The 26,162-nt window shown below is 35.8% G+C and overlaps 1 protein-coding gene and 1 non-coding gene across 4 annotated transcripts in view; both read left to right on the top strand.

Moving 5' to 3' along the window:
- Positions 1-26,162, top strand: part of DACH2 (dachshund family transcription factor 2) — a 761,757-nt gene that overhangs the window by 226,435 nt on the left and 509,160 nt on the right. The window lies entirely within an intron of this gene.
- On the top strand, positions 7,927-8,030 carry LOC118934498 (U6 spliceosomal RNA). Its single transcript, XR_005033498.2, has one exon. It is a non-coding gene; the product is annotated as a U6 spliceosomal RNA (small nuclear RNA).

Genomic DNA, 26,162 nt, shown 5'->3' on the forward strand with positions numbered 1-26,162 from the left:
AACTTGTGACATTCCTAAGTAATCAGATACTGTAATTTATAGTAAACACTTAGAGGCTCTTCAAAATAAGGGGCACTAGATCCGATTAAATTTACCATAATTTTGGCAATCTGGAAGAGATATGTACATAGTGATGTGGGATATCAAGCTGATGCCTTTAGACTTCTGTGCCCTGACTTGATTCCAACTGGCTTTTTTTTTTGGTACCATTAATATAAAATCACATGGGCAATATTGTGGTTATTACTAGATTCCCCCCATTATCAAGTCCCCACCACATATCCCATTACACTCACTGTCCATCAGTGTAGTAAGATGCTATAGAGTCACTACTTGTCTTCTCTGTGCTATACTGCCTTCCCCGGGCGCCCCCCCCTACATTATGTGTGCTTATCGTAATGCCCCATATTCCCGTTCTCCTCCCTTCCCACCCATCCTCTGCAGCCCCTTTCCCTTTGGTAACTGTTAGTCCATTCTTGGATTCTGTGAGTCTGCTGCTGTTTTGTTCCTTCAGTTTGTGCTTTGTTCTTATACTCCACAGATGAGTGAAATCATTTGATACTTGTCTTTCTCCTCCTGGCTTATTTCACTGAACACAATAACCTCTAGCTCCATCCATGTTGCAAATGGTAAGATTTGTTTTCTTGTTATGGCTGAATAATACTCCATTATGTATATGTACCACATCTTCTTTATCCATTCATCTACTGATGAACACTTAGGTTGCTTCCATTTCTTGACTATTGTAAATAGTGCAGCGATAAACATATGGGTGCATATGTCTTTTTGAAACTGGGATCCTGCATTTTTAGGGTAAATTTCTAGGAGGGGACTTCCTGGGTCAAATGGTGTTTCCATTTTGAGTTTTTTGAGGAACTTCCATACTGCTTTCCACAATGGTCAAACTAGTTTACATTTCCACTGACAGTGTAGGAGGGTTTCCCTTTCTCCACATCCTTGCCAGTATTTGTTGTTCCTAGTCTTTTCTATGTTGGCCATCCTAACTGATGTGAGGTGATATTTCATTGTGGTTTTAATTTGCATTTCTCTGATAATTAGCAATGGGGAGCAGCATCTTTTCATGTGCCTGTGGGCCATCTGAATTTCTTCTTTGGAGAACTGTCTCTTCATATTCTTCACCCATTTTTTTAATAGGGTTATTTGCTTTTTGGGTGTTGAGGCATGTGAGTTCTTTATATATTTTGGATGTTAACCCCTTTTTGGATATGTCATTTACAAATATATTCTCCCAGACTGTAGGATGCCTTTTTGTTCTACTGATGGTGTCCTTTGCTGTACAGAAGCTTTTTAGCATGATGTAGTCCCATTTCTTCATTTTTTATTTTGTTTCCCTTGCTCAAGGAGATGCATTCAGGAAAAAGTTGCTCATGTTTATATTCAAGAGATTTGTGCCTATGTTTTCTTCTAAGAGTTTTATGGTTTTATGACTTGCATTCAGGTCTTTGATCCATTTTGAGTTTACTTTTGTATAGGGGGTTAGACAATAACCCAGTTTCATTCTCTTGTATGTAGCTGCCCAACACCAGCTGTTGAAGAGGCTGTCATTTCCCCATTGTATATTCATGGCTCCTTTATCATATATTAATTGACCATGTATGCTTGGGTTTATATCTGGGCTCTCTAGTCTGTTCCACTGGTCAGTGGGTCTGTTCTTGTGCCAGTACCAAATTGTTTTTATTACTGTGTCTTTGTAGTAGAGCTTGAAGTCGGGGAGTGTAATTACCCCTACTTTATTCTTCCTTCTCCGGATTGATTTGGTTATTCAGGGTCTTTTGTGGTTATATATGAATTTTAGAACTGTTTGCTCTAGTTCATTGAAAAATGCTGTTGGTATTTTGATAGGGATTGCATTGAATCTGTAGATTGCTTTAGGCAGGATGATCATTTTGACAATATTAATTCTTCCTATCCATTAGCACAGGATGTGTTTACATTTATTGGTATCTTCTTTAATTACTCTCATGAGTGTTTTGTAGTTTTGAGGGTATAGGTCTTTCACTTCCTTGGTTAGGTTTATTCCTAGGTATTTTTTTCTTTTTGATGCAATTGTGAATGGAATTGTTTTCCTGATTTCTCTTTCTGCTAGTTCATCATTAGTGTATAGAAATGCAACAGATTTCTGTGTATTAATTTTGTATACTGCAACTTTGCTGAATTCAGATATTAGATCTAGTAGTTTTGAGTTGATTCTTTTGTTTTTTTTCTTTATGTACAATATCATGTCATCTGCAAACAGGGACAATTTAACTTCTTCCTTGCCAATCTGAATGCCTTTTATTTCTTTGTGTTGTCTGACTGCCCTGGCTAGGACCTCCAGAACTATACTGAATAAAAGTGGGTAGAGTGGGCATCTTGTCTTGTTCCCAATCTTAAAGGAAAAGCTTTCAGCTTCTTGCTGTTAAGTACAATGTTGGCTGTGGGTTTGTCATATATGGCCTTTATTATGTTGAGGTACTTGTTACTTGTCCTCTATACCCATTTTGTTGAGAGTTTTTATCATGAATGGATGTTAAATTTTGTTGAATGTTTTTTCAGCATCTATGGAGATGATCATCTCGTTTTTGTCCATCTTTTTGTTGATGTGGTGGATGATGTTGGTGGATTTGTGAATGTTGTACCATCTTTGTATCCCTAGAATAAATCCTGTTTGGTCATGATGGATGATCTTTTTATGTATTTTTGAATTTGGTTTGCTAATATTTTGTTGAGTATTTTTGCATCTATATTCATCAGGGATGTTGGTCTGTAGTTTTCTTTTTTTGTGGTGTCTTTGCCTGGTTTTGGTATTAGAGTGATGCTGGCCTCGTAGGATGAGTTTCAGCGTATTCCTTCCTATTCTACTTTTTGGAAAACTTTAAGGAGGATGGTATTAGGTCTTCACTGTATGTTGATAAAATTCAGCAGTGAAACCATCTGGTCCAGGCGTTTTGTTCTCAGGTAGTTTTTTTATTACCCATTCAATTTCCTTGCTGGCTATTCGTCTATTCAGATTTTCTGTTACTTTCTTCGTCAGCCTTGGCAGGTTGTATTTTTCTAGAAAGTTTTCCATGTCTTCTACATTATCCAGTTTGTGAGCATATAATTTTTCATTGTATTTTCTCATAATTCTTTGTATTTCTGTGGTGTCCGTCATGATTTTTCCTTTCTTATTTCTGATTCTGTTTGTGTGTAGACTCTCTTTTTTTCTTGATAAGTCTGGCTAGGGGTTTATCTATTTTTTTTCTCAGAGAACCAGCTCATCCTTTCGTTGATTCTTTCTATTGTTTTATTCTTCTCAATTTTATTCCAACTGGCTTTTTTTTTTGTTAGAGACTTTACATAGTTCATCTTTATTGAGCCTTGTAACAACTGAAGGATGTCAGTATTCTTCTTCTTCTCATTTTCCAGAAAAGGAAACAGAGAAACCCCAGAGATGGGGTTATGCATCTTGCTTAAGGTTGCCCAGGTAGTAAGTAGTATGTTCTGACATCACCTTCCACAATACATTACAGGGCTCAGTGTACACAGTCAACCAATAAAAACCACCCCAATACCCTTTGGTATCATTTACATAAGCATTGAACTTGGTCCAACATTTTCAAAGTTTTAGCATTTTTATTTATTTTCTTTGAAGTGTTGAGTGTCCCCTGAACAGGCCCATAGAAAGATCTTATAACACCAGCTTTCATTCCCCAAGTCTCCAACTGGCTTTTAAAAGATGGTTTAGAGTATTTATTCCCTTGGGGTTCCCTGGGAATTTATTACCTTAGAGTTCTCTACTTTTAATCTCGATAGATTTACTTAAATATATTCCTTTTCAATGTTTTTTAGAATGGATAACCTGAAAACCTTTGCACTCAGGTTCTCTGTATAGTAGAATATAGATATGGAATCAGGTACTTGTTTTGTCTTTCTGTCATTCGTTTCCTTTATCATGACCTTTGAAGGTAATCATGAACACCTTTAGAGAGTTACTTTATTTTGTCCATTTTGTGCAAGAAGTTTGGAGGATTTCAAGACTGTTCTATATGGGTCCCCATAGCTGTACAATCTAAATGTAAATCTAATACTGTAGATGTAGGCTACATGGATGGGTTTTTGGATGGTAAAATTTGGGTACCTACTTTATAAGTATAGAATATTGTTGGTGAGCCTTTCTCAAGCTCTTACAGCTGTTGTCATAGTACTTTCCACATGTGGGAGGAACTGGATTCAAAAACACAATCTTGTAATTTAGAAAATGTTCTAAAGATAAAATCATGTTCCCAGTGGAAATGATGCTGCACTTCCCCTTTTTTTTCCCCCTGATTATCTTACTGTTTCTTGTTATCATCAACTAGAAATAATTAGAAAATTCCTATTCTGGTTAAGAAGAAAAGGTGTGAAAGTATTACAAAATCAACTTTTGTTTATGGAATTCTTATTTGGACACTATCTTCAATCTCAAAATGTGTACTAAGGAATGATTATGGGTCCAGTTCATCAGTGGTTCGATAATGAATGTAGAGTATATTAAGCAAAATGCCATGATTTAAATTTTGTTGTTAGATTTATTGCTGACTACAGTAATGTTCTAAATATTGGATATCATTTAGGGAAATTCCTTTTTCTGGCTATATTTGCGACTTGGTAAGCTATTCCCCATTTTATTCATCTTAATCTTTTCTTAGTATTTCTTGGTATACCATCTACTATTTGCCCTTATATTTTTAACTGAGCAAGTCTCTACTTACTTAACTCCAGTTCTTTCTTTTAAGGTGCTAGAGACTCTGTTCATTTTGATGTCAGTTGAAAGCTAGTGGGCATATTTCCAATTATTTTTGAGCTTTTTGCTAAAGGTATGAACTCATGTCATTTCTAGGAAAGATGTCTGCAGAATACTATTCTATATGCTGACTCCAAGCTTGTTACTCTCAGCAATTAATGCACTCACAAAACCAGGTTAGGGAGTGTATCGTCTCAGCATTGTAAAGACTTGTATTCAAAATGCAACGAACCCCCAAAGACAGTTATGATGTGATACTGTCTCATGTGTTGGAAATTAAAGACTAGCCTCTTTATTTAGACTATATGGTTTAGGAAGGGCAGGTGGGGACAAAATGATAAAGACTAGCAGTTAGAAGTTAATATTGTTGGCAGAGGAGAAATGACAATAAATTTTTAAGGAGTTGCCTGTGGAACATTAAAGTGGTTTAGATAATCAAGTCATTCAATAAACATCAAGAGTTTACTACATGTCATGGATTCTAAGCTCTGCTGGTGTGGAATGTGTGCATATACATACTATTTGTATGTGTTTGTGTGTAAAGTTTCCAAATTCTACTGGATCTGTAGTGAGTGCTGATCAACAGCAAATAGTAATAATTTAATAAAGATTTGCTGTATCAACTTGAATGAACCATGATTTTTATTGCCTTATCTTCCATCTTTGAGAACAAGAATTTAACAATATCTGTTTCCTACCTAAACTGTGTTTCTTTATGTCCTGACAGATGCTCTCAGTAAGTTAGAGATTTCACTGATCTTCTGTGGCACTGTTAGTCTTATTTTGATTGAAACAGGGTTCTTGACAGAAAAATTGATGGGCGCTTATAGTGAGATGTTGCAAAAAAGTGGTAAAAAAGCTTCCTATTTGGTGTGCTTAGGGCAAGAATTATGACATTCCTTAAAGTTTTAATTTAGAAAATACACTATTTGTTGTGCTTCTTTTAGTACAGTATGGATTATCAATGTATGTATTTAAGCACTTTTAATGTCTATATTTTGATTGACATTTCTCTTGTCATTTTCAATGATTTTCCTCCCTAAACAACAGAAAGAGTTTCACAGTGGACAGAGCATTTATCTTTCTTGTTAGGTGAGGCCTTTTGCAACACAGAAGCTATGCAGCCAGTCATATGTCATGCAATAATGTCATCAGATTCTTGAAGACAATTATCATTTAGCATATTTATTCCATAAGCTTATTTCAAGGCAGTTTTGTTAGATAAAAAAATATAAAGAGGAAATAAAATGAAAATTAGCATAGTGTGGAAGGATGTTATGCTTAATATAAAATACACATTATGTGTCGAAAGACAAAAGATGTTTTTGCACAGTGCTGTAATTAAGTCATTAACCTAACCTATTGCTGTTATCTAAACCAAGAATTTGAACTAAACCAAATCATTATATAAGAACTCAGTAGGCCTTACTAATTTGTAGGATCCAACCCTCCAAATTATTATCATTATTATTTTTACTAAACCGCAAGCTGAGCTAAAGTTTCTTTTTTAATCCAATGATGCAGTTAGAACTGGAGTTGAATTTATAGATTTTCTGTAACTATTGAACTAGAACAAAACCAATATATCAAAATACTCTCTAAATTGAGCAGATATCTTGTACAGTTCACACATTACTAGCATAAAATATTTTTATATTATCCCTATCCTTAAGACATATTTAAAAATAAACTTAGAATACTGACAATGTTGTGAGTTTTGTCACCTTAATGTTTTATTTATGGTGAATGTTTGAGAGGCTTTTTTTCCCCTTTTCTGGCTCCCAACAGCTCTTAATTCACCAGTTAGCTTTAATTAATGTTTAGAATAGTAACTTATAATTGATTGATCTATATCTGGTAAAATATCTTATTATTTGGATTTGTGGCAGTTTTATTTATTAGCAGAATTGAATACTTGAATTCCCTTTGAATTCTGCTATACTTTTTCACCTAGGAAATATTTTCCTCCCTATAAGAAATTACGAATTTACCACAATAAGCATAAGAAATGAAGAACTGTTTTCTAGTAATTCAGTAAGACATTATTCATTATTAGGGCTCTGTGACTCAAAAAATATAATTTTTAAACAACGAAAAATGTGTGAATTGGGTATGTAGTGTTTAACGTTTTTTCCCTAAAAGTGCGGAGATACATGTTTTTCTTAAAGATAGACAATTGGCAGGCAGGATACATTACCTTCATGTAGGGAGAAATATTGTAATAAGACAACTTCCAGCGGTCAATAAGAGTTAGTGATTTAAGACCTGTGTTTTTGTAAGGCAAAAATATTATACTGGTAAATGATCACTAACTGTCCAGATATACTAACCCCATGTTGTACATATCCCCACTATACTGCATTATTTAAAATAAAATATTGCAGACATTATTTAATTAGTTGAATTGTTATAATGAATAATCATTCTAAAAATCTGTCCATATAGAGTTTTTTTCTGACTATAATACAACTACAGTTAGCTTCTTAATCATAATTGAAGTCCAGGTAGGTTTAATAGGGTTTAGTGGTGGAGGATCTGAAGAAGGCTTGAAAAACCAATACTGAATGCTGGAGCTTTGGACACACTGAAAATCTGTTGTTTTGCTTATATTGTTAACCTGATAACCCATGAGAGATTCTTTTGTTCAGGCCCACACTCAAGTACTTTTTTTCAGGGTCAAATTATAGCCAAGGAGAGTGACATTACACACGCACACTTAATATTTTGTTCTGCACTATTATTTATTTCCATTCCAGATTGTAAAAATATTACCTCTTATGAGAATGTTTTACATTAAATTTATGTGACAAAAAGTAATACATACCTATTTCTATTACCTGTTAGAGGAAATCAGGATATTGCAAATTTAAGAGGATGATAGGAATAAAAAGTGGAGACTGTTTTTTGATAGAATAAATCCACTACTGCTGTCTTTATAATCCAGCTAATGTCCAGCATCAAGCTAATACTCAATGACAATGGACTTTAAGATTGGCTAATGGTCAATATTTTATATTATGTAAAAGCACAATTTATAATAAACCATCTGTATATACCATGGAAAATAGGTAACAAGAAATTATAATGTTTATCTCACATATTATTATTGGTCTTTTTACTGCTTTGAACATTAGCCAAATTCTCAAGCTAGTTCTGATGATGTGTTTTTGCCAGAAACACATATACTAAAATTGGAATGATACGGAGAAAGATAAGCATGGCCCCTCTACAAGGCATGCGCATTTATGAAACAGTCTTTGTATTTATCCTACTCATCTTTAAAGACCACATCAAATACCATCTCCTTTGATCTGTTCAGGTTGGCTATTTCTGCCTCTCTTTTGTGCTCAAATGTATTATTTATGTCAAGATTTTAGTCATTAGTATACATGTATATACTTCTTATTAGACTGTGAGCTCTAACCATGTATAATGCATCTTTATATTCCCCACAACATTTAACACAGTGTTTTGTACCCAGTGAACACTCAAACATATTTATGGAATTGAATTTCTGTGTCATTTGCTGTGGTGTGTACTCACACAAATACACAGGCTTAAATATATAAAATAAATGAGAGAAGATGATATAAATTTTCCAGTTGCTACAAGTTTGGGAGTTTTCTGATTTCTAATGATAAAGGAACTGATGACAAATTTTAGAAAAAGAGGGGAAGGTATTGTGTATGAAAGAAGAGATCCTGGTTCAAGCACCACTTTTTATAGCCTGTGGTTGTTTGGAAACAAATATATTGAGTCTTAAGATACAGACCCATGCAAAATATTGTGGCAACTGTTAATCTATGCTGGAAAAAGCTTACCTCTTAGGTCATTTAGATTGCTTCTTTCTTTTTGTTACATGTGGTGCCTAGTAAGCATATCATTTTCCCCGTTAGGACAACTGGAGTGACCTCTCTTTTCAGTATGTACAGAAGGTTGAAGGTCTCCTGTAACAGTTTATAGCTCATGAGGAAAATGTGTCTCTGTATCTGTTTGCTTGTAGAGATCACACTATTAATGACTTGCCATTTTTTTAAATCCAAAAATAGTCTTTAGGAAAAACTGTAGTTGAGAAAAGTATTGGGCATCTTATTTTTTGCCACATCTTAAAGCTTTCTGAGTATTCTGAGTGAGCAGCTGTGTACTTTGAAATTGTCACCTCTCTGTCTCTGTCTTTCTGTGTGTATGTGTATATATGTATTACATATATGTATACACACAGATATATATTTTTTACTTTTATATACCTTACCCAAATATGCCATACTAAACAAATGGTTGCCTTCTATTAACTATTCTATCAAGAGAATATTTTCAGCTGAACCACTTTGTCTGCATATGCCAAAGCTCAGAGGTGACTGTGTGTCTTCACTGAAATTTTAAAACTTACCAGTTGGAAGAAGGGCTGACTTGCCACCACTATAAAATTGTACCAAGATTAAGTAAAATGTTCATCTCTTTTAAACAAATGCAGCTGAATAGAATCCATCAAACAAGAGTCATAGTTTCCTAAGCATGCTTGGAACGCTGTGGATGTGCAAACGAAGGACCATATGGAAATGGCTTTCTCTGAGGTACCAGTACCGGGAGTATGGGTCTGTGGGTTGCATGTGCCTGTTGGCACTGTTGGCAGTTCAGCACCCTGGGAAAGGCATTGCTTTCAAACATGAGTAATTGATGAATTGTATGTAATATGCAAATGTGAATTCATAAATCTCCTGAATGACAGCTTAATTTATCTGAGCTTTTAAGAATGTGGGATTAGATTTTAATTAAATATCTTCAAAGGCACCCTGACTTATTCAATTTTTTGGCTGCTTTCTTTAGAAAGAAGTGGAGGAAAGTTTAAATCATAATTTTGCACACATTATTCACCTTTTTCTACTAAGTGGTCACTGTTTTATAGAAAAATCAAGGAATTTAAAGAATAAAGACATTTATCTTTAATCATTAAAATACTGCCATTATATTACAATGGTTGCATTTTGTCCTATGATAGATAGATATAGGAGAATATGTGTGGTTTGAAAATTAATGTCATAAACCCCAAACATAATTCTTAAACATATTTTGGATATGGCCATATATTTTAGTATGCCAAATTGAACAATGGTAATTGTGGATGACATTTCTTAGTACAGATTCTTGGGATATTAATACTGTATATGACTGTTCTACATGTTATTACCTTTAAAATAGCTGAAATGAAGAGTTGATGGAGATAGAGCTGTCTACCCACCTTTGCTCTTAAATATGTCACGTGTATGGATATAGCTGTGTGTGTATAATTTTAACCTCTGTTTGATAACAGTATTTCAAAAGTTATGTAATATGCAGATTAGGATAAAAAGAGGCTAATTAAAGTCTTTTAAATTTATGAGCCCTTCTCCCACTTGATGTGATCAGATTATGAATTAAAAGGATATAAATCTAATAGATCCATTTAAAGTGTGCTGTAAATGCTCTTAATTCTTTTAAGAATACATTTAAACTTATTTATAGTTTGTAGTAAATCACATTGCCCATAAGTAATAAATACTAAAAAGTCTTGAGAGAACATGCCTAGTTTTTTACCTGTTTTTCCTGCGTTTTCTTTCTCTTAATAACATTGAAAAGCTTAATTTTTGACTCCAGAAAAAAAATAGCTACCTATTTCTGTTCACTTGAATAAGCTTTTCCTCTAATGTATCATTGCAGTGGCTAATTGCACAAACTCTGGAATCATGCTTCATAGATTCTAAATTCTTGCTCTGCCACTACCTGTTGTGTGACCTTGAGCAGATCATTAAACTAGGCCTAAGTTTCAGGATTTTTGTCAGAATGAAGTGACATAATATAAAACACTCAGAAGTGTGCCTGGCACCTACACAACAAATTCTTACTTCCACTGTTCCCATTGTACCTTCACTTTTACCTGACAGGCCTGTCTCCTATCTGGGCCCAAGACACTTCATTCCTTCTCAGTAATTTAGTCTGGAATGTGTCTACCATGCATCCTCTTCCTGCCCAGTTCCCATCCAATCTTGAAACCTGGCACAGGGCTCCTTTCCTCTATCAAGGCTTCACTGACTCCTTCCTCTGAACCAGCTCCACTTCTCCCTAGTTTTCTTCCAACTCAGCCTTAGTTGTTAAATCATTTCTTTATTTCTTTGTTTGCACCATGTTTACAGGTGTGACACTGATAGTCCACTTTTTGGCTTCTGTCATGTAACTTAAAAACGACTCCTAGTGTGAAGTCCTAGCTCCCTTTATCTGATTTGCCTTTATCCAAGTTATCTGTAACTGGTTAGATTTTTAAATGTTTATGGCTTATGGTAATTTACTATAAATTTACTATAACCTGTAAGTTGAAATTATTTTTAAAAGGATTAGCAACATTTATGGCACACTTTTAAGAACATCTGTTAAATTTATGTCCTTTTAATTCATAACCTGATCACATAGATCAAATGGGAGACGTGCTCATAAACTTAAATGATTTTAATTAGCCTCTTTTTATCCTAATCTGCATATTATATAGGGTTCAAAATACTATTATCAAACAGGTTAAAATTATACACACACAGGTACATCTATACACATGACATATTGAAGAGCAAAGGGGGGTAGGAAACTTTATCTCCATCACTTATTTTAGCTATTTTAAAGGCAATAATGTGTAGAACAGTCATATATGGTATTAATAGCCCAACAACCTATACTTGGGATATACAGATACAGTGATTTTGTATTGAAATACAGGATGTTTCATGCCTCAGGTGAGATGCCCATGCACAATTTCCCCCTTCAACCCTGTGTTTATTCTGTTCTGTTATTGTTGAGTTTTTTTCTTCCACTCTGAGGAGGTGTTATTCTGTTCATTAGAAATTAAGGAAGGAAAAGTCATGTCTCACACTAGACTGAGAAAGAAATGCACACGATATGATGGATTTAGAGTCAAACAGATGAGGGTTACAATCTGGATCTGTTGGCTGGGTTTCAGCAAGTTAGCCTCCCTGAGGCTTAGTTTCTTATCTTAAAATAGGGAGGATAATAGTCATGGGATTATTTAGAGAATGAAATGAAGTTGATGTTAACCTTATCATAATGCTTGACACATATTAGGTGTTATTTTGTCAGATGTTAATTTTCCTCCTTTTAATAACCCAACAAGAGTAACAAAACTCATAATAATGAGCTATACAATGAAATCAAAGACTTTCCTTAGCTGAGATCTAAAACGGAAGGAACAGTGAAGAGTTTGTTCAGGAGCAGTGTGGGACAGAATTTTCTAATTTCTGCAGGGACTAGAATGTGTAGATAACCTTATTTTAACACATACTATTCTTTTTTAAAGGAAATGAAAAGTACTGAAATCAGGATGCATCTGTTTTGGGCTTTTCCAATTAGAATATGGAAATTAGCTAAACATAAACACTTAGGTTTTTCCACTTTTCACAGAAGAAGACAAACTACTTCATTGGAATTGGGCTCATTGGAATGGGACTCACTTTAAATGTAATTTGTCTGGCTATAGTCATTTCAACTCTAACAATAGCCTGTTACACACTATTTTCTGTTGGATTTTTTGAACTGGGCATAACTTATTCTATAATTCACTCAATCTACATTTGTGGATAAGATGTTATGCCAGGAACTGTGCTGGGCTCAAGAATGAAATTGGTAAGCCCCACACAGAACTGGCCATGTGGGCCTAATGTGGTGAGGAGCTCTTGCAGAGCACTTTGCACCAGCTAGGTTCTCACTAAATATCTATTTAATTGGATAATTCAGAATGCAGCTCTTTCATAGAGCATGTGTATAAGATTGTTTACTTGTATTCATTTTTCAAGCTGACATTTGTGTAAACAACAGTCCCATACTGTAAACTATCCAATGAGAATTTAGGTTTAACAATTTCTCTTCTGCCTGATAGCATACATTTTAGTGAAAAAATACTTTGAAAATAGTAAAATGTCCAATAATAAAATGATCTCTTATAACCACATGTAAATTTAAAAAGTAAACTATGACCTTTATTATAAAAGAAAAGCACAAAAAATCATTCTCCATGGAGTAAAATTTGTAAAATGTTTTCAAATTGTAACCACTACTCAGTACAAGTAACATGGGAATTTAGAATCAAGCAGAACAGATTTTGGATTTTATTACTAGCTGTGTGACATTAGGCAAGTTGTCTAATCTTTATGAGCCTCAGATCCCTAATCTGTAAATTGAGGATAATAATATCTACTTTCAGACTTTTGGTAGGTATTGTACATGTTATATTTTTATATCTATCAACTTATATCTCTATCTCTCCATCTGTCATCTATCACACTTTATATATCACATATTGTACCTCAACATTTCCATTAACTTTTGCTTGTACATGGTCAAATTCAATTCACTAATTATAGACATGCATCATTTCCAATAGTCCAGATTGGAAAAATGAAGCAAAAGAGAAATATTTAAAGGAATTATAATGATTGCTATGGAAAGAGCTATGGGATGGTAATCAGTAAACATGGTTTGCAACCATGGTTTCTCTCCAAATAGGTTGTGCGATCGTAGATAGGCAAAAGCCATTTCACCAGTTTGGGCTTCAGTTTCCCTGTGTGTAGAAGGAATAATTTGCACTAACTGTTCTGTAAGGCTCCTTATAGCTTTATCTTTCTAGGATTTTTTAGGTGCTAACTCGAGATAGTATAGCATAGTGAGTCAGTGTGCTGGACCTGGATTCCAATTGCCTGGACTCTGATCTCAGTTCCCCAACCTAACAGCTTTTTGATTTAGGAAAGCCATTTATATCCCTGGAGCCACAGTTTCCTGACCTTTAAAATGCAAATGACAATAATGGTACATACTTCATAATGTTATTCAGAGTATTGAATGAGTCAACATACATAAAGAACTTAGAAGAATTCCTAGTGCATAGGAAGTATTTACTAAAAATTACATATTATTACCCACAGCTGGAGAGGAGGCATATTAATGAAATTTTCCCCACTTACATCACATCCTGATGATGTAAGCACATATCCACGAGGCAATTGGTCAGTTTGTATAGCCCCCATACTTTACTTATCTATTCCCATATTGAGATCTTCTTACCTTGAATCTGCATAGAACTGAATACCCTGTCTTTAAGTCTAATGTTACATTTTCCTGGGTTGTTAGATGTCTTTTCATGAATTCGTGTCCTACATTTCCAAAGTACTTAAGGACAGAATTCATGTTTTATATTTCCTATTGTCCCTCATTCAAATCACCTGACATTGGACCTTGCCTCTACTAGATGCTCATGACTAGTTGAGTGATGATATAGATTTTAATTCTTCCCAGAGCAGCAGCATTAAAAAAAATACCTAAACTTCTCATTTTTAAGTTTAATAAGACTCTAGATGCATGTTTATGGAAGAGTGCAGCCTGAATCATGATGAGCAAATAACAATATTGGACAATATGGATGGTCAAGATTATAGATGAGTTCACTTCATAAATTACATTTTAGGCTAAACTCCCTTCACTGTCATTCATATCTCTGACTGGAAAATACATATTATCCAAACAATGTGTTCTTATATATTATCTTCCTAGAAGTCAAATGCTCCATTGTGCAATAAAGTTGGAAAAATATTTTCTTTTTTTCTTAGAACTGGGCCTTGCTCCTCTTTCCCAACCAGCAGCACATGAGTCTGGGCAGAACTTTTGGGGACCTCTCTCCCAGACCTGGGCTGCAGTACTCCAAGCTGGCTTGGGCTACGCCTGCCTGCATTCTGCAACACAGGCTTGGATTGCCAGCCAATGGTGGGAGCATGAAAGAGAAGGCAGAGGGCAGGCAGGAGGGCTGGGGTCACCCTCAAGGAGGGCCCTGATCATCCCTGCTGTGGTTACAGGCCACAAATTCTTCTGTTGATGGTATTTCAAAGTCTTTCTAAATCTACTCTTTCTAATTATGTAGAATGTCTACTTAGTATGGTTTGCATTAGGCCTTAAAACAAACAGACTAGAAAATTACTAGAAAACAATTCTTTGGACAACAAGGATATTTGCTCTGTCATTAATGTTTACTTAAGAGAAAGCTATGTTATCAAAGCCAGGCAGTCACAGTATACTTTAGAAAGAATCTTAAACTCTTCTTGCCTGACACCATTTGGACATCACTGCAGAGTGCATCCTTGTGCTCTCTGACTCATTTTGCAATTTATTTCCCCTCCATTTGTTTTAATTTCAGGACATCTATATTACATACATTGTAAATGGAAACAAGTTGTTTTTTATCCTTTTTTCATAAATAGAAAAAATAACAAGAACAGACATCTCCTTTCTGCCTTGTTAGGTCAACCTCCAATTTATTGGTAGGAAAGCACTGAATTTCCCATTCTAAAGGCAAACCAAGCCCAGGCCAATTTTATAGAATGTCACAGCAAAGGAAAAAGGGTAAATGTCCATTACTGATCCCTGTGCTGGGGGCTGTTGTGGATCTTAGAGCTCTGTGGCATCACTAGTCTCACAATCTGGAAGCGATAATACAAGAGATGGCTCTCAGAAATAGAAATAGTCAGATAATCTGACTGTATCTGAATAATAATGCCAAGAAATGCAATGCTGGTAACAAGCAGTTGATTTAGGTCAGCTTTGTTTGTTTCTAATAGAAACAGACCAAACCCAGATACTTCAGCTTCTTAGAGTTATCTGGGTTTCAGTGGCTATGTGCTGGTTAGATCTTATAATAATTTACTGTGGCTTAAAACTCAGCTTTTTTTATTCAGTAGGTCTGGAATAGCGCTAGGCAGTTGTTTTTGAAAAGCCTCACAGGTATTTCTGATGTGTTGCTAGGACTGGGAATCACCAGGTTACTCTTTTCTATGATAAAAATTGTCTTCCTGTTCTATTTTCCTTCCCAGTTAGACTATAAATGTAGTGAGCAATGGTGTGTTGTAAACCTGACAGTCTTAACACTGGTGGAATTTTTAGGTGGAGAGTGGAACCCCATCACTTGTAGATGTAGGTAGGCCTCTGCAGTCAATACATGTGTGGATTCATGGGTATAGTTCTAGGTAACTGGATTTGGACAACTGGAGTTGAGGACCATTAGCCAAAATAAACTGATGTCAGGCTAAATATCAGAAGTAAACTCCAAGCAGTAGCAAATTGAGTTTCTTAATATTTATTATGCACTAACTAGATAGAATTCTTAAGAATAATTCCACAGGAAAATAAAACTATAGCCTAAAATATGAGAAGTACAGTCAGCCTATCTGTCTTCTGGCTATTTGATGTACACAATGCCTTTTAATCCAGATGTTTCACTTGCATGGATGTAACCATTATACAGGGCACATTTCTTAACAAGGTGACTTAGTTTCTCATTACTTGTGTAGGTATTTTGTCACAATACAGTTGCTACCTCAGAATGTTAAATCTGTGTAAGGCGGGGAGTTTTATAATACAAGGATCCCTAATTTCTTTACAAAATAACCTCTGTGCACAATGATGTCACTAAGAGTGGCCATAATCAGTATTCAAATAATAGTTTATACAAAAATATATAATGTTTTATTCACTAAAATATTTGCTCCTATATGAAAAAAGAAACAAACCTTTATTTTGGCAGCAAGCATTTCCAAAGGAAACAAATGTTTTAGTCACTGTGGCCAAAATAAATATTTTCTTTAAGGCCGTTAAGGCAGCCAAATGTTTTCATAGCATTTTCAAAATGTTTCCACCCTGTATTTTTACAGAGAAAGGCTCTCTCCTTCCCACCCATCACCCTATGGAAATATTTTGAGAATATATTTTGACCATGAAAACAGCCAAAACATTTTGAAAATGTTGACTTTACAAGTGTTAAGAGGATGCTCTCAAAGTTTAAAAAAGGTTAAACAAAAATGACAGTGTGGTACAGTTGAAAGAATAGTACATTGTAACAGTACTAGGTTCTGGCTTTGACTCTGTAGCTTACTGGTTCCGTCACCTTGAACTGATCACCACACTGCTCTTGGATTTCAGTTTATTACCAGCAAGATGAGGGAGCTGTAGTGAATGCCATGTAATCTACATCTTGCATTTCAATAAACATATATTGAATACATGTGTCTTCAAACATTAAAGTATCCTCTGTATTTTTAAATAAAAAATGACCAGGGAGGAGCCAAGATGGCAGCATGACTAGGGCAGTGGAAATCTCTTCCCAAAACCATATATATTTTTGAAAATACAACAAATACAACTATTCCTAAAAGAGAGACCAGAAGAAACAGTACAACAGCCAGGCTACATCTACACCTGCGAGAACCCAACGCCTCACAAAGAAGGTAAGATATAAGCCACGGCCTGGTGGGACCCTAGTGTGCCCCCCACCCCAGCTCCCCAGTGGGAGGAGAGGAGTCAGAGCAGGGAGGGAGTGGGAGCCCAGGACTGCTAAATACCAAGCCCTAGTCATCCACACCAGGAGCGCAGACACACAGTGCCTTGTGTGCTGGATACTAGGGAAATGGAACAGTAAAACCTGTGAGTGGGTTCCCACAGCTGGCGCCCCTGGGAAAAAAGAAAAGCGAGTGCTTTTTGAAAATCTTAAAGGGACAGGAAACAGTTGGATGAAAGTGTCCCGGCACACTCATCCTGGCAGCTGGGAATCCTGGGGAACTCTGGGAGCCGTAACCCCCTGGGTGGCAGCACAGCTCTGAGGCCCCTCACAGTGATAAACAACCTCCCACCCATTCCCCCTCTGGCATGGCCCCACCATAGCAGAGCAGCAGCCTGAGACCGGGCACGCCCACAGCAGCCACACGGAGCCTCCTCCACAGCCATGTGGGCCAGACTCAGAGGCCCTGTCTGCACGCAGCTGCCCAGCACAAGCTGCTAGGGTTTGCAGTTCTCATAGGAAGGGAAGGAGACAGGCAAGCAGGAAGGGACTTTGTTCTCCCAGCTGACACCCGCGCCAACTGCCTACAAACCTCTATTGCCATGAGAAGGCAGAAGAATTTGGTACAGACAAGAATAACCCAGACATCCCCTGAGAGGGAACCTGGGGAGATAGATTTAACCAAACTTCCTGAAAAAGAATTAAAAATAAAGGTCATAACCATGCTGATGGACCTGCAGAGAAAAATGCAAGAGCTAATGGATAAAGTTGAGAGGGAGAATACAGAAACAAAACAATCTCTGGAAGGTCTTAAAAGCAGAATGGAAGAGGTGCAAGAGGCTGTTAATGGAATAGAAATCAGAAAATAGGAACGCAGAGAAGCTGATGCAGAGAGAGATAAAAGGATCTCCATGAATGAAAGAATATTAAGAGAACTGTGTGACCAATCCAAATGGAACAATATCCACATTATAGGGGTTCCAGAAGAAGAAGAGAGAGAAAAAGGGATAGAAAGTGTATTTGAAGAAATGATTGCTGAAAACTTCCCCAAACTTGGGGAGGAAATAGTTGCCGAGACCATGGAGGCACACAGAACTCCCAACAGAAGGGACCCAAGGAGAACAACACCAAGACACATAATAATTAAAATGGCAAAGATCAAGGACAAGGACAGAGTACCAGAGGGAGAAAAAAGGTCACCTACAAAGGAAAACCCATCAGGCTATCATCAGACTTCTCAACAGAAACCTTACAGGCCAGAAGAGAATGGCATTATATATTTAATGCAATGAAACAGAAGGGCCTTGAACCAAGAATACTGTATTCAGCACGATTATCACTTAAATATGAAGGAGGGATTAAACAATTCCCAGATAAGCAAAAGTTGAGGGAATTTGCCTCCCACAAACCACCTCTACAGGGTATTCTAGAGGGACTGCTCTAGATGGAAGCACTCCTAACGCTAAATAGATGTCACCAGAGAAAATAAATAAATAATGACCCATATCATATTTTTATTTTTCTAATGGCAAATCCTCTTTCCCTTATGTTTTATTCAAAGAAATAAAAACAAAGAAACAGAGCATAGTATTCTGAAGCCTGAATTAAATATTGCCAATTATACATACTGTGTGCCGTAGCACTTATGGATGGATTCAGATTTTTCCACTACAAGTCAATTGTCTCTAAAACCAGTTTAAATGGTTTCTCTCTTTGCCTCAGTTTCTGGACTGGGAAAGTAAAAATACCTGTATTTAGCTTGTGTTAAGTTTGATCCAGAGAAAAAGAAATGAATATAAAAACTAAGTGAACCACAGATAGTAATTTTTTTCCCCTATACTATCATTTGTGTTTTAAAACTTTAGGCAGCTTATGGAGTTCTAAGACTTTTATTCAAACAACATGGATAAGAAGTTTTGAAAAAAAGCAAAATTTGATATTCATTACATACTATACCATGGTGAAAGCAAAATGTTACATTAATTAAATAAAGTATACTGATTTATCAGTTCTAAGGTTCTTAAGTACATCACTACTACCAATAACAGCTGTCAAATTATTAAGCACTATTATTAAAGACTACCAGGCACCACTCTGCCAGCATATTTTCTCTGTCTTTTGTGTGTGCTTGTGTGTGTATGTACATGTATCTTCAACATACTCTGAGAGGTAGGTGTTAATATTTCCAATTTGCAGATTAAGAATCTGAGATGCATAGAAGTTAAATAACTTGCCTAGCATCAAATGCCTCACCAAGGTACAGCTGGCAAGAGGCTCAAACCTGGTCTACCTGATATTAAAAGTTTAAAACTTCTGTGTTTCTTTGTCACACAACTGGAAGAAATAACAGCTTTTCTAATAGTAATGCAGTAGATTGGTGAAGAGTATGAACTGGACAGTTTCATCATTTCCTAGAGACCTTTTCACTTTTCACTTGGATTTTAGAAAGAGACTATGATAGAAGCAGTCTTGATTGCCTTGACAAATGATCTGTCCAGAGCATGGCCCCAAAGTCAAACTCTGGTCATAATTCTTGGAGGTCTATTTCATACCTTTGACTTAGAAGGCCACAGGTGCTCTCAGCCCATTAGTGTGGCCTAAATGGAGAGAGGGCTGGCCCTGCTCTAGCCTTACCGTGGTTGTTGATCTCTGCCTAGTTTTGAATGGCAGGGAAACCCATATGGGTGCAAGTGAGCAAATAGTATAATGAAGTTACAGGGAGATGTAGCTGTGGCATTCTGCATACATGGAACAAGATTTTAGCAAATGAAGAATGGTATCAGAGAGTGTGTTTTTATTTATTTGTTTTTAAGGATTGCTCTTGATTTGTGATTGCTTCTAAATTAAAAGTTTTCTTTTTGGGTCAACTTTTAAAACTCACAAATAGTTACTGAATGTCTACCAAAAGCCCAACACTTTTTTTAAGCCTCAATGATGTATGTATGCAAATATAATGATGTAGGCATCATCAAGGTAATACAGTTAGGAAAATAACATTAATTAAATTTTAAATTGGAAAGCTACATGAGAATATCAGCCTAGGAGGTAAGAAATGTCAGAATGGAGATGAATGGAATGAACAAGTAGTGTTGTAACTTCACAGCTGTAATTGGCACATAACTCCTAACCTCAACAACATCTTCCAATCAATATATTTAATCTTGAATTTTTTCTGGTATAAACCAGTATGTCTGTCTCTTTTCTATCTCTGAAAGTTGTACCTTTATCTCCCTTCACTATATCTTGTCTTTTTTGGAGATTCCTCTGTTTTTTTTTTTTGATTTCGTTAATATACAGTTACTTGAACAACATTATGGTTACTAGATTCCCCCTACTTTCAAGTTCCTTCCACATACCCCATTACAGTCACTGTCCATCAGTGTAGTAAGATGCAATAGAATCATTACTTGTCTTCTCTGTATATACTGCCTGCCCCATGTCCCCACCCCCCTACATTATGTGTGCTGATTGTAATGCCCCATTTTCCCCCTTATCCCTCCCTTCCCACTCATCCACCCAAGTCCCTTCCCTTTGGTAACTGTTAGTCCATTCTTGGGTTCTGTGAGTCTGCTGCTGTTTTGTTCCTTCAGTTTTTTCTTTGTTCTTAGACTCCACAGATGAGTGAAATCATTCGATACTTGTCTTTCTCTGCCTGGCTTATTTCACCGAGCATAATACCCTCTAGCTCCATGTCCTCTTTTGTTTTATGTCAATGAAATGAGATTTAAAAAACAAGAGCATCGTTTGATGCACCAATATTTACAGATAGAAGAATATATATTCTAGACTAGTGTTGTCTGATAGAAATATGATGGGGGCCACACATGTAATGCCCATGCGAAATTTTAAGTGTCCTAGTAGCCACATTTAAAAGTAAAAACAAATAGGTGAAATTAATTGTAATGATCTCATATATCATTGCAATATGTAATAATATAAAAATATTAACAATATATTTTGCATTATTATTTTTGGTATCAAGACTTCAAAATTCAGTGTGTATTTTAGTTACACAACATCTGAATTTGGACTCACCATATTTCAAGGGCTCGACAGTCATGTGGGACTGACAATTACCTTATTGGACACACAGCTCTAGACTTGTACAGACAATTAGGAATTCAAGCTGTGTGACTTTGTGCAAGTTATTTAACTCATCTTTACTCCACGTTTCTCTTTTGGAAAATGGGGCAAAAATAGCAGCTATTTCATAAAGTTAGGAATAAATAAAGTCAATATGTATAAAGACTCAAGCAGTGCTTGATACATAAGTTTTCAGTGTTAGGAATAATCATTATCATTATTTTACATAGTATAAAATAAGACAGATTTTGTATAGATAAACTTTTACATTTCAACTATAACTATATTATTATATAAAAGTACAGTTTAAATGCAAGAAGCAGAATGCTTTTCAAAGTTAGAACTATGATAAGCTATTTCTTTAATAGCTAAATTCATCCTTGTTAAATAGGCAAATGAAAGTGAGTTCCCATAGTTTAGTATGTGGCTGAACAATGCCATTGCAGATACATTTGCATAACAGGTAGATGATTTACAATAATATCAATTGCTAAGCTCCTGGCATAAACACGGTGTTAGCATGTTCATGTTTTGGAAACACTTCTATTTCTGTGCTTCATATTATCTGTACTTTCCAATGTCCGAACATACATAGTGTGACTCATTCCTCAGAACTGTCCCTGTTTAGGAATCTGGCAGTTACTTGGCAATCACCTTTGACTTCCTGTTTTTACTTTGTATATTTTATTTCAATAGGAATCATATCTGTTTTACAGTTATGAATTGCCATACATTTTAATGAATTATAACAAATTACAGAAGTAGCCTCAACCCTTTTATTCATATGTCAATATTTTCTCTTTAGCACTTGAGTATTTAATTTTTGCCTGTTGAATATCATTTCTCTCAGACCTGTATGATCTCAGATTCTGAAATATTTAAATCAGTTAAATTTTCTCTTTGTCACTGGCAATCTAGTCAGTTTTGATTTATATATTACTCACAAATATTTGTTCCTGGTTATAGAGCCTGATAACTTACTTACTTTGTATTTCTTTGATGATACATACTTACCTTTAAAAAATCATCAGCATTTTAGATGTTTGCATGGTATCAAAAACCTTATGTTGTAACACTGTGCATTAAGCACCAGGGTGTGCATAGGCAGTTTCTTTTAAAATATCCCACCTAGATTATATAAAACAATTCTGGATCTGAAATAGCTAATCTTAACTGGAGGTAAGGACATTGTTGCTCAGAATGCAGTTAGGTTTAGTATGCCACCCATTTACTTTGTGGATAGTTAACATACAGAGAAGGAGAACTCTTGATAGTGTAGGAATATCAAATGAAAAACAGTCTTCAAAGGGGTGGGAGTTGCTATTGAAGTCTCCATAAGCCATTCTGACTGCTATTTCCTCCTGTAAAAAGACAGGAAAAATTGCCCCCGGGTGGAGGCAAGTGAAGGCTCTGTGGGATTATCATGAAGATCTTAAACATAAGGAACAGAAGACATCATTTATATTGACATCTTCAGTTTACAAGTCAGACTCCAAAGGAATGGAGTCCAGGGTTTAGGTGACTTGCCCAAGATTGTAGGGATAATAAGGGCAGTTCCAAATCTTTTGTAACACTTTCATGCCTCTAACTATGCTCATTTTTAGGACTACTAAACATTTAGGAAACCAGCTTTCTGTATGTTTTGATGCATAAACATGTTTCCCATAGTTAAGTTTTGCTGAACTTAGATACTGTGTTTCTTAATGATTTTTTATTGCAGATATAATGGTTTTATCTTCAATTATGTAAAAAACAAAAAATGGCAAAAGGCCGAATGAAAAATTACTTGAGTCAGAAAACATGGCCACAATGCTTTCCTTTCAGTTGTGGGCTGGTAAGTGCTGAACAACTGGCTGGGGGTTAGGGTGAGAGTGGAGCCCTGATTTGTAGTTCTTGCTGGTGTAAATATTCCTACCATGGCCTGTTTCAAGCTACCTATATGAGATCCTCAATGCGAAGTTAGGAGTTGTCCCATGCATTTGGTGCTTGCAAGCTTGTACAGTTGGTTCAAGCACGTCCCTGCTTTCAGAGCACAAAGGACAGAGTGGGATACAATTTGGGTCTTTTTTTTATCTGGCTTGGGTCTTGGTTTCCAGTTTAGGTCCATATACACACACATACACACATTCGATTCCCTGAATTTAATGTTTTTGTCTGCATCCTAAACCCAGTATCTATTGCTTTGATAATAGATTGCTATTACTTCATATATTAAAAATATTACTTTGAGTTACAGATGCTTGCTGTAGGAGGATGTAAGCCTTACCATTAATCAGTACATTTCAGGAGAATAACAAAACAAAATAAAACAAAAGTAATTTCCCAACAATACAAGTAGTGATATTTGGACAAAATCCTCATGTCTTTGAATTTAACTTGAGGTCCAAAATAATATGACATACTTCCTTGAGGAACATCCTTTATGCATATCCCACACTCCCACTCACTCCTTCAAGGAATGAAGTTGTGGAAAAACAATGCCATTTGAAGTAGTAATCTTGAAAAATAAAGTATAAACTTGCAGTGTAATGTTTCCAAGGACGGAAACATCTTGTATTCATTACAATTTGTCTGGAACACAACTTAGACTTTCTGTAGTACTCTTAGTCAGAGGTGATTAAACACCAATTTTAGAGCACCAACAATTGCACAATGTTAATGTTTAATTAGCAAAAGGGAAGCACCTGTAGTGTGGAGGAAGAGACTTCAAGATTAGACTATAGGCATTCAGGTTGTAACAAAAGACAAATTAAATGATCACACTATTTATCTTCAGGGAAAATATAGCTGCTAAGTTGTTAGATAGCCCCAACTCATGGGCAGTACAAGCAGTAAGTAACCTTTTACATGTACATTTCATTGATGGCTCTTTACCAATAAATTCAAATGAGGACTGTTTATGACTTTTCCTGTCCTTCCAGCACAAAGGCAGGCTGGTTGCACTTGGGATGATCAGACAAATCTATCACCCCTTCAGTTTAGTATGTCATGCTTTGCACTTGCCATGTTACCTCTCACCCAAAAAATTGATTTGACCTCTCCTCTCCCACCTAATTCCCTTCGTCATCAGCCTTCTTGTATTCAAAAGGAGGAGATTATTTTAAATGCTTTCTTAACACCTTTCCTTTGCTGCCACTTTCACATTTATAATTATCCTTTTATGAAAGGATAAAAAGATTTAAAATGATTATTCTTGGTAACAGGCCTAAGGTGAAACTCTGTTGTATTTAATGTGTAAATTATAATACGTGCAGTGGTTAAGACAGGTTTGTGAAATTCTCATGTAACCACAGAATTTCAAGGAAGCTGTCAGAGGGTTTGTACTCTTTAGTGGCTAATATTCATTGAGAAGTATCTCATAATATGTTACATTTGAAGGGTAAATGAATAGTTTAAGTTAAACACAACCACTCACTTTCTAGAAGACAGGAAGATAATGGATACAATAGCCTCTCAGCAAGGGGTTAGGAAAATGCAAAACCCCTTCCTTCCTCACTGTTACTTTGAAGCTTATTTGAAATGATTAATTTTCCTGTGGTTTAATGTAAATTAAGAATTAAATAGAAATTGTTACCTTGATGACCTTGCTTCCCTAGTTTCCAAGCTAAACTTGTGGATCGCTTTTCAAACCAAATGCATTTGAAGCAGAATCACTCCTTTCATCTAAATAGGAAACTAAAGGAAAACATTTTTCAGTTTTTTTCTCCTGCCAGTTTTCAGAAAAGCTCCTTTCTAAATTTAGATTGCAAAAATATTCAGTGTGCTTCTTGCCTGTTGCACTAATTGTAACCCTGCCACCTGTTAATTTTGGTATTTTAAACCGGTTCTGGGAGAGTTCAGGAGAAAATCAATACAATTAACTCTTATTTGTACCTTCAGAGAGAGCTCCAAACAAAGCTCACACAAGGGCTTCCATAGTAGAGCATGGAGCATCCTGACAAAACATTCAAAATAATTCTCTTACTTCTTCTTCCCACTCTCCTTGCTTCCTTCCTTCTTTCTTTCCTTCCTTCCTTCCCCCGCCTCATAGCTGATGTTTACCTTGTACCAGGAACTATGCTAAGCGCAATTTACCAATCTGGATGCAAGAAGGTACAGTCCCTATTGATAAGAAACTTAGAGTCTAGACAAGTAGCTCTATTCTATTTACAGTTAATTTTTTTTACAATAGGCAGAGTAAGACAAACTGCCCACTTCACCATGGTGCTGAGATGAATTTAATTTACATTCATACAATGCCCCAGACGATGGAAGTGCTGTACACATGCAGGAAATGCCTTGCAGTTCTGAAGATGGAAGGAGGGTTAGAGTGAGGGTCATCACTGCATCTTTCATGAGGTGGCTGCTACATTGCTCTTAGGACACCCCATTGATGGGGTTAAATTGCCAAAAGTGTTTAAGATCTTTAAATCTTCCATGGTTTTGACCTTGAAAAATACTATTTTGTTTCAGAAAGGAGAAATAATCAACAGGTTCTTCTTGCTTCAGGCAGGCTTTAAATTGTATTTAGCAATTATGTAAGAGGAGCCTCCGTTAGTTGAATTTATCTTAGAAAAAAGTTATCAGTGATGAAGCACGTTTAATTTTAGGATATAAAGGTTTATTTCTATCTCTCTCCTCCTGCCTTGAGGGGGTGTTATTGAACAGCGTATTTGTTACTCTCTAGCCTGCTGGGCCAGAAAATAGCATCTCCGCAAAACAGAAAATAAATAACCCCCAGAAAGAGAAAGTCCAAAGACAAAGAATACATAGACTGTGAGGCTCTGTCACAGAAAGCATATTCTAGTTCAATAATTATAATAATATTAATATAAGAATAATGGACTAGATAAAGCATGATATCCAAAAACAAAAGCAATGACACATGGAATAAATACATGCTCTCATTTCCCATTAACACTTTGAAAAGGTTTTTAATGTTTTTTTACTCTCTTTCTTTCTCTATATTTGGAGATAAATTTT

The sequence above is a fragment of the Manis pentadactyla genome, chromosome X (genome assembly GCF_030020395.1).
Source record: "Manis pentadactyla isolate mManPen7 chromosome X, mManPen7.hap1, whole genome shotgun sequence".
NCBI classification, from domain to species: domain Eukaryota; kingdom Metazoa; phylum Chordata; class Mammalia; order Pholidota; family Manidae; genus Manis; species Manis pentadactyla.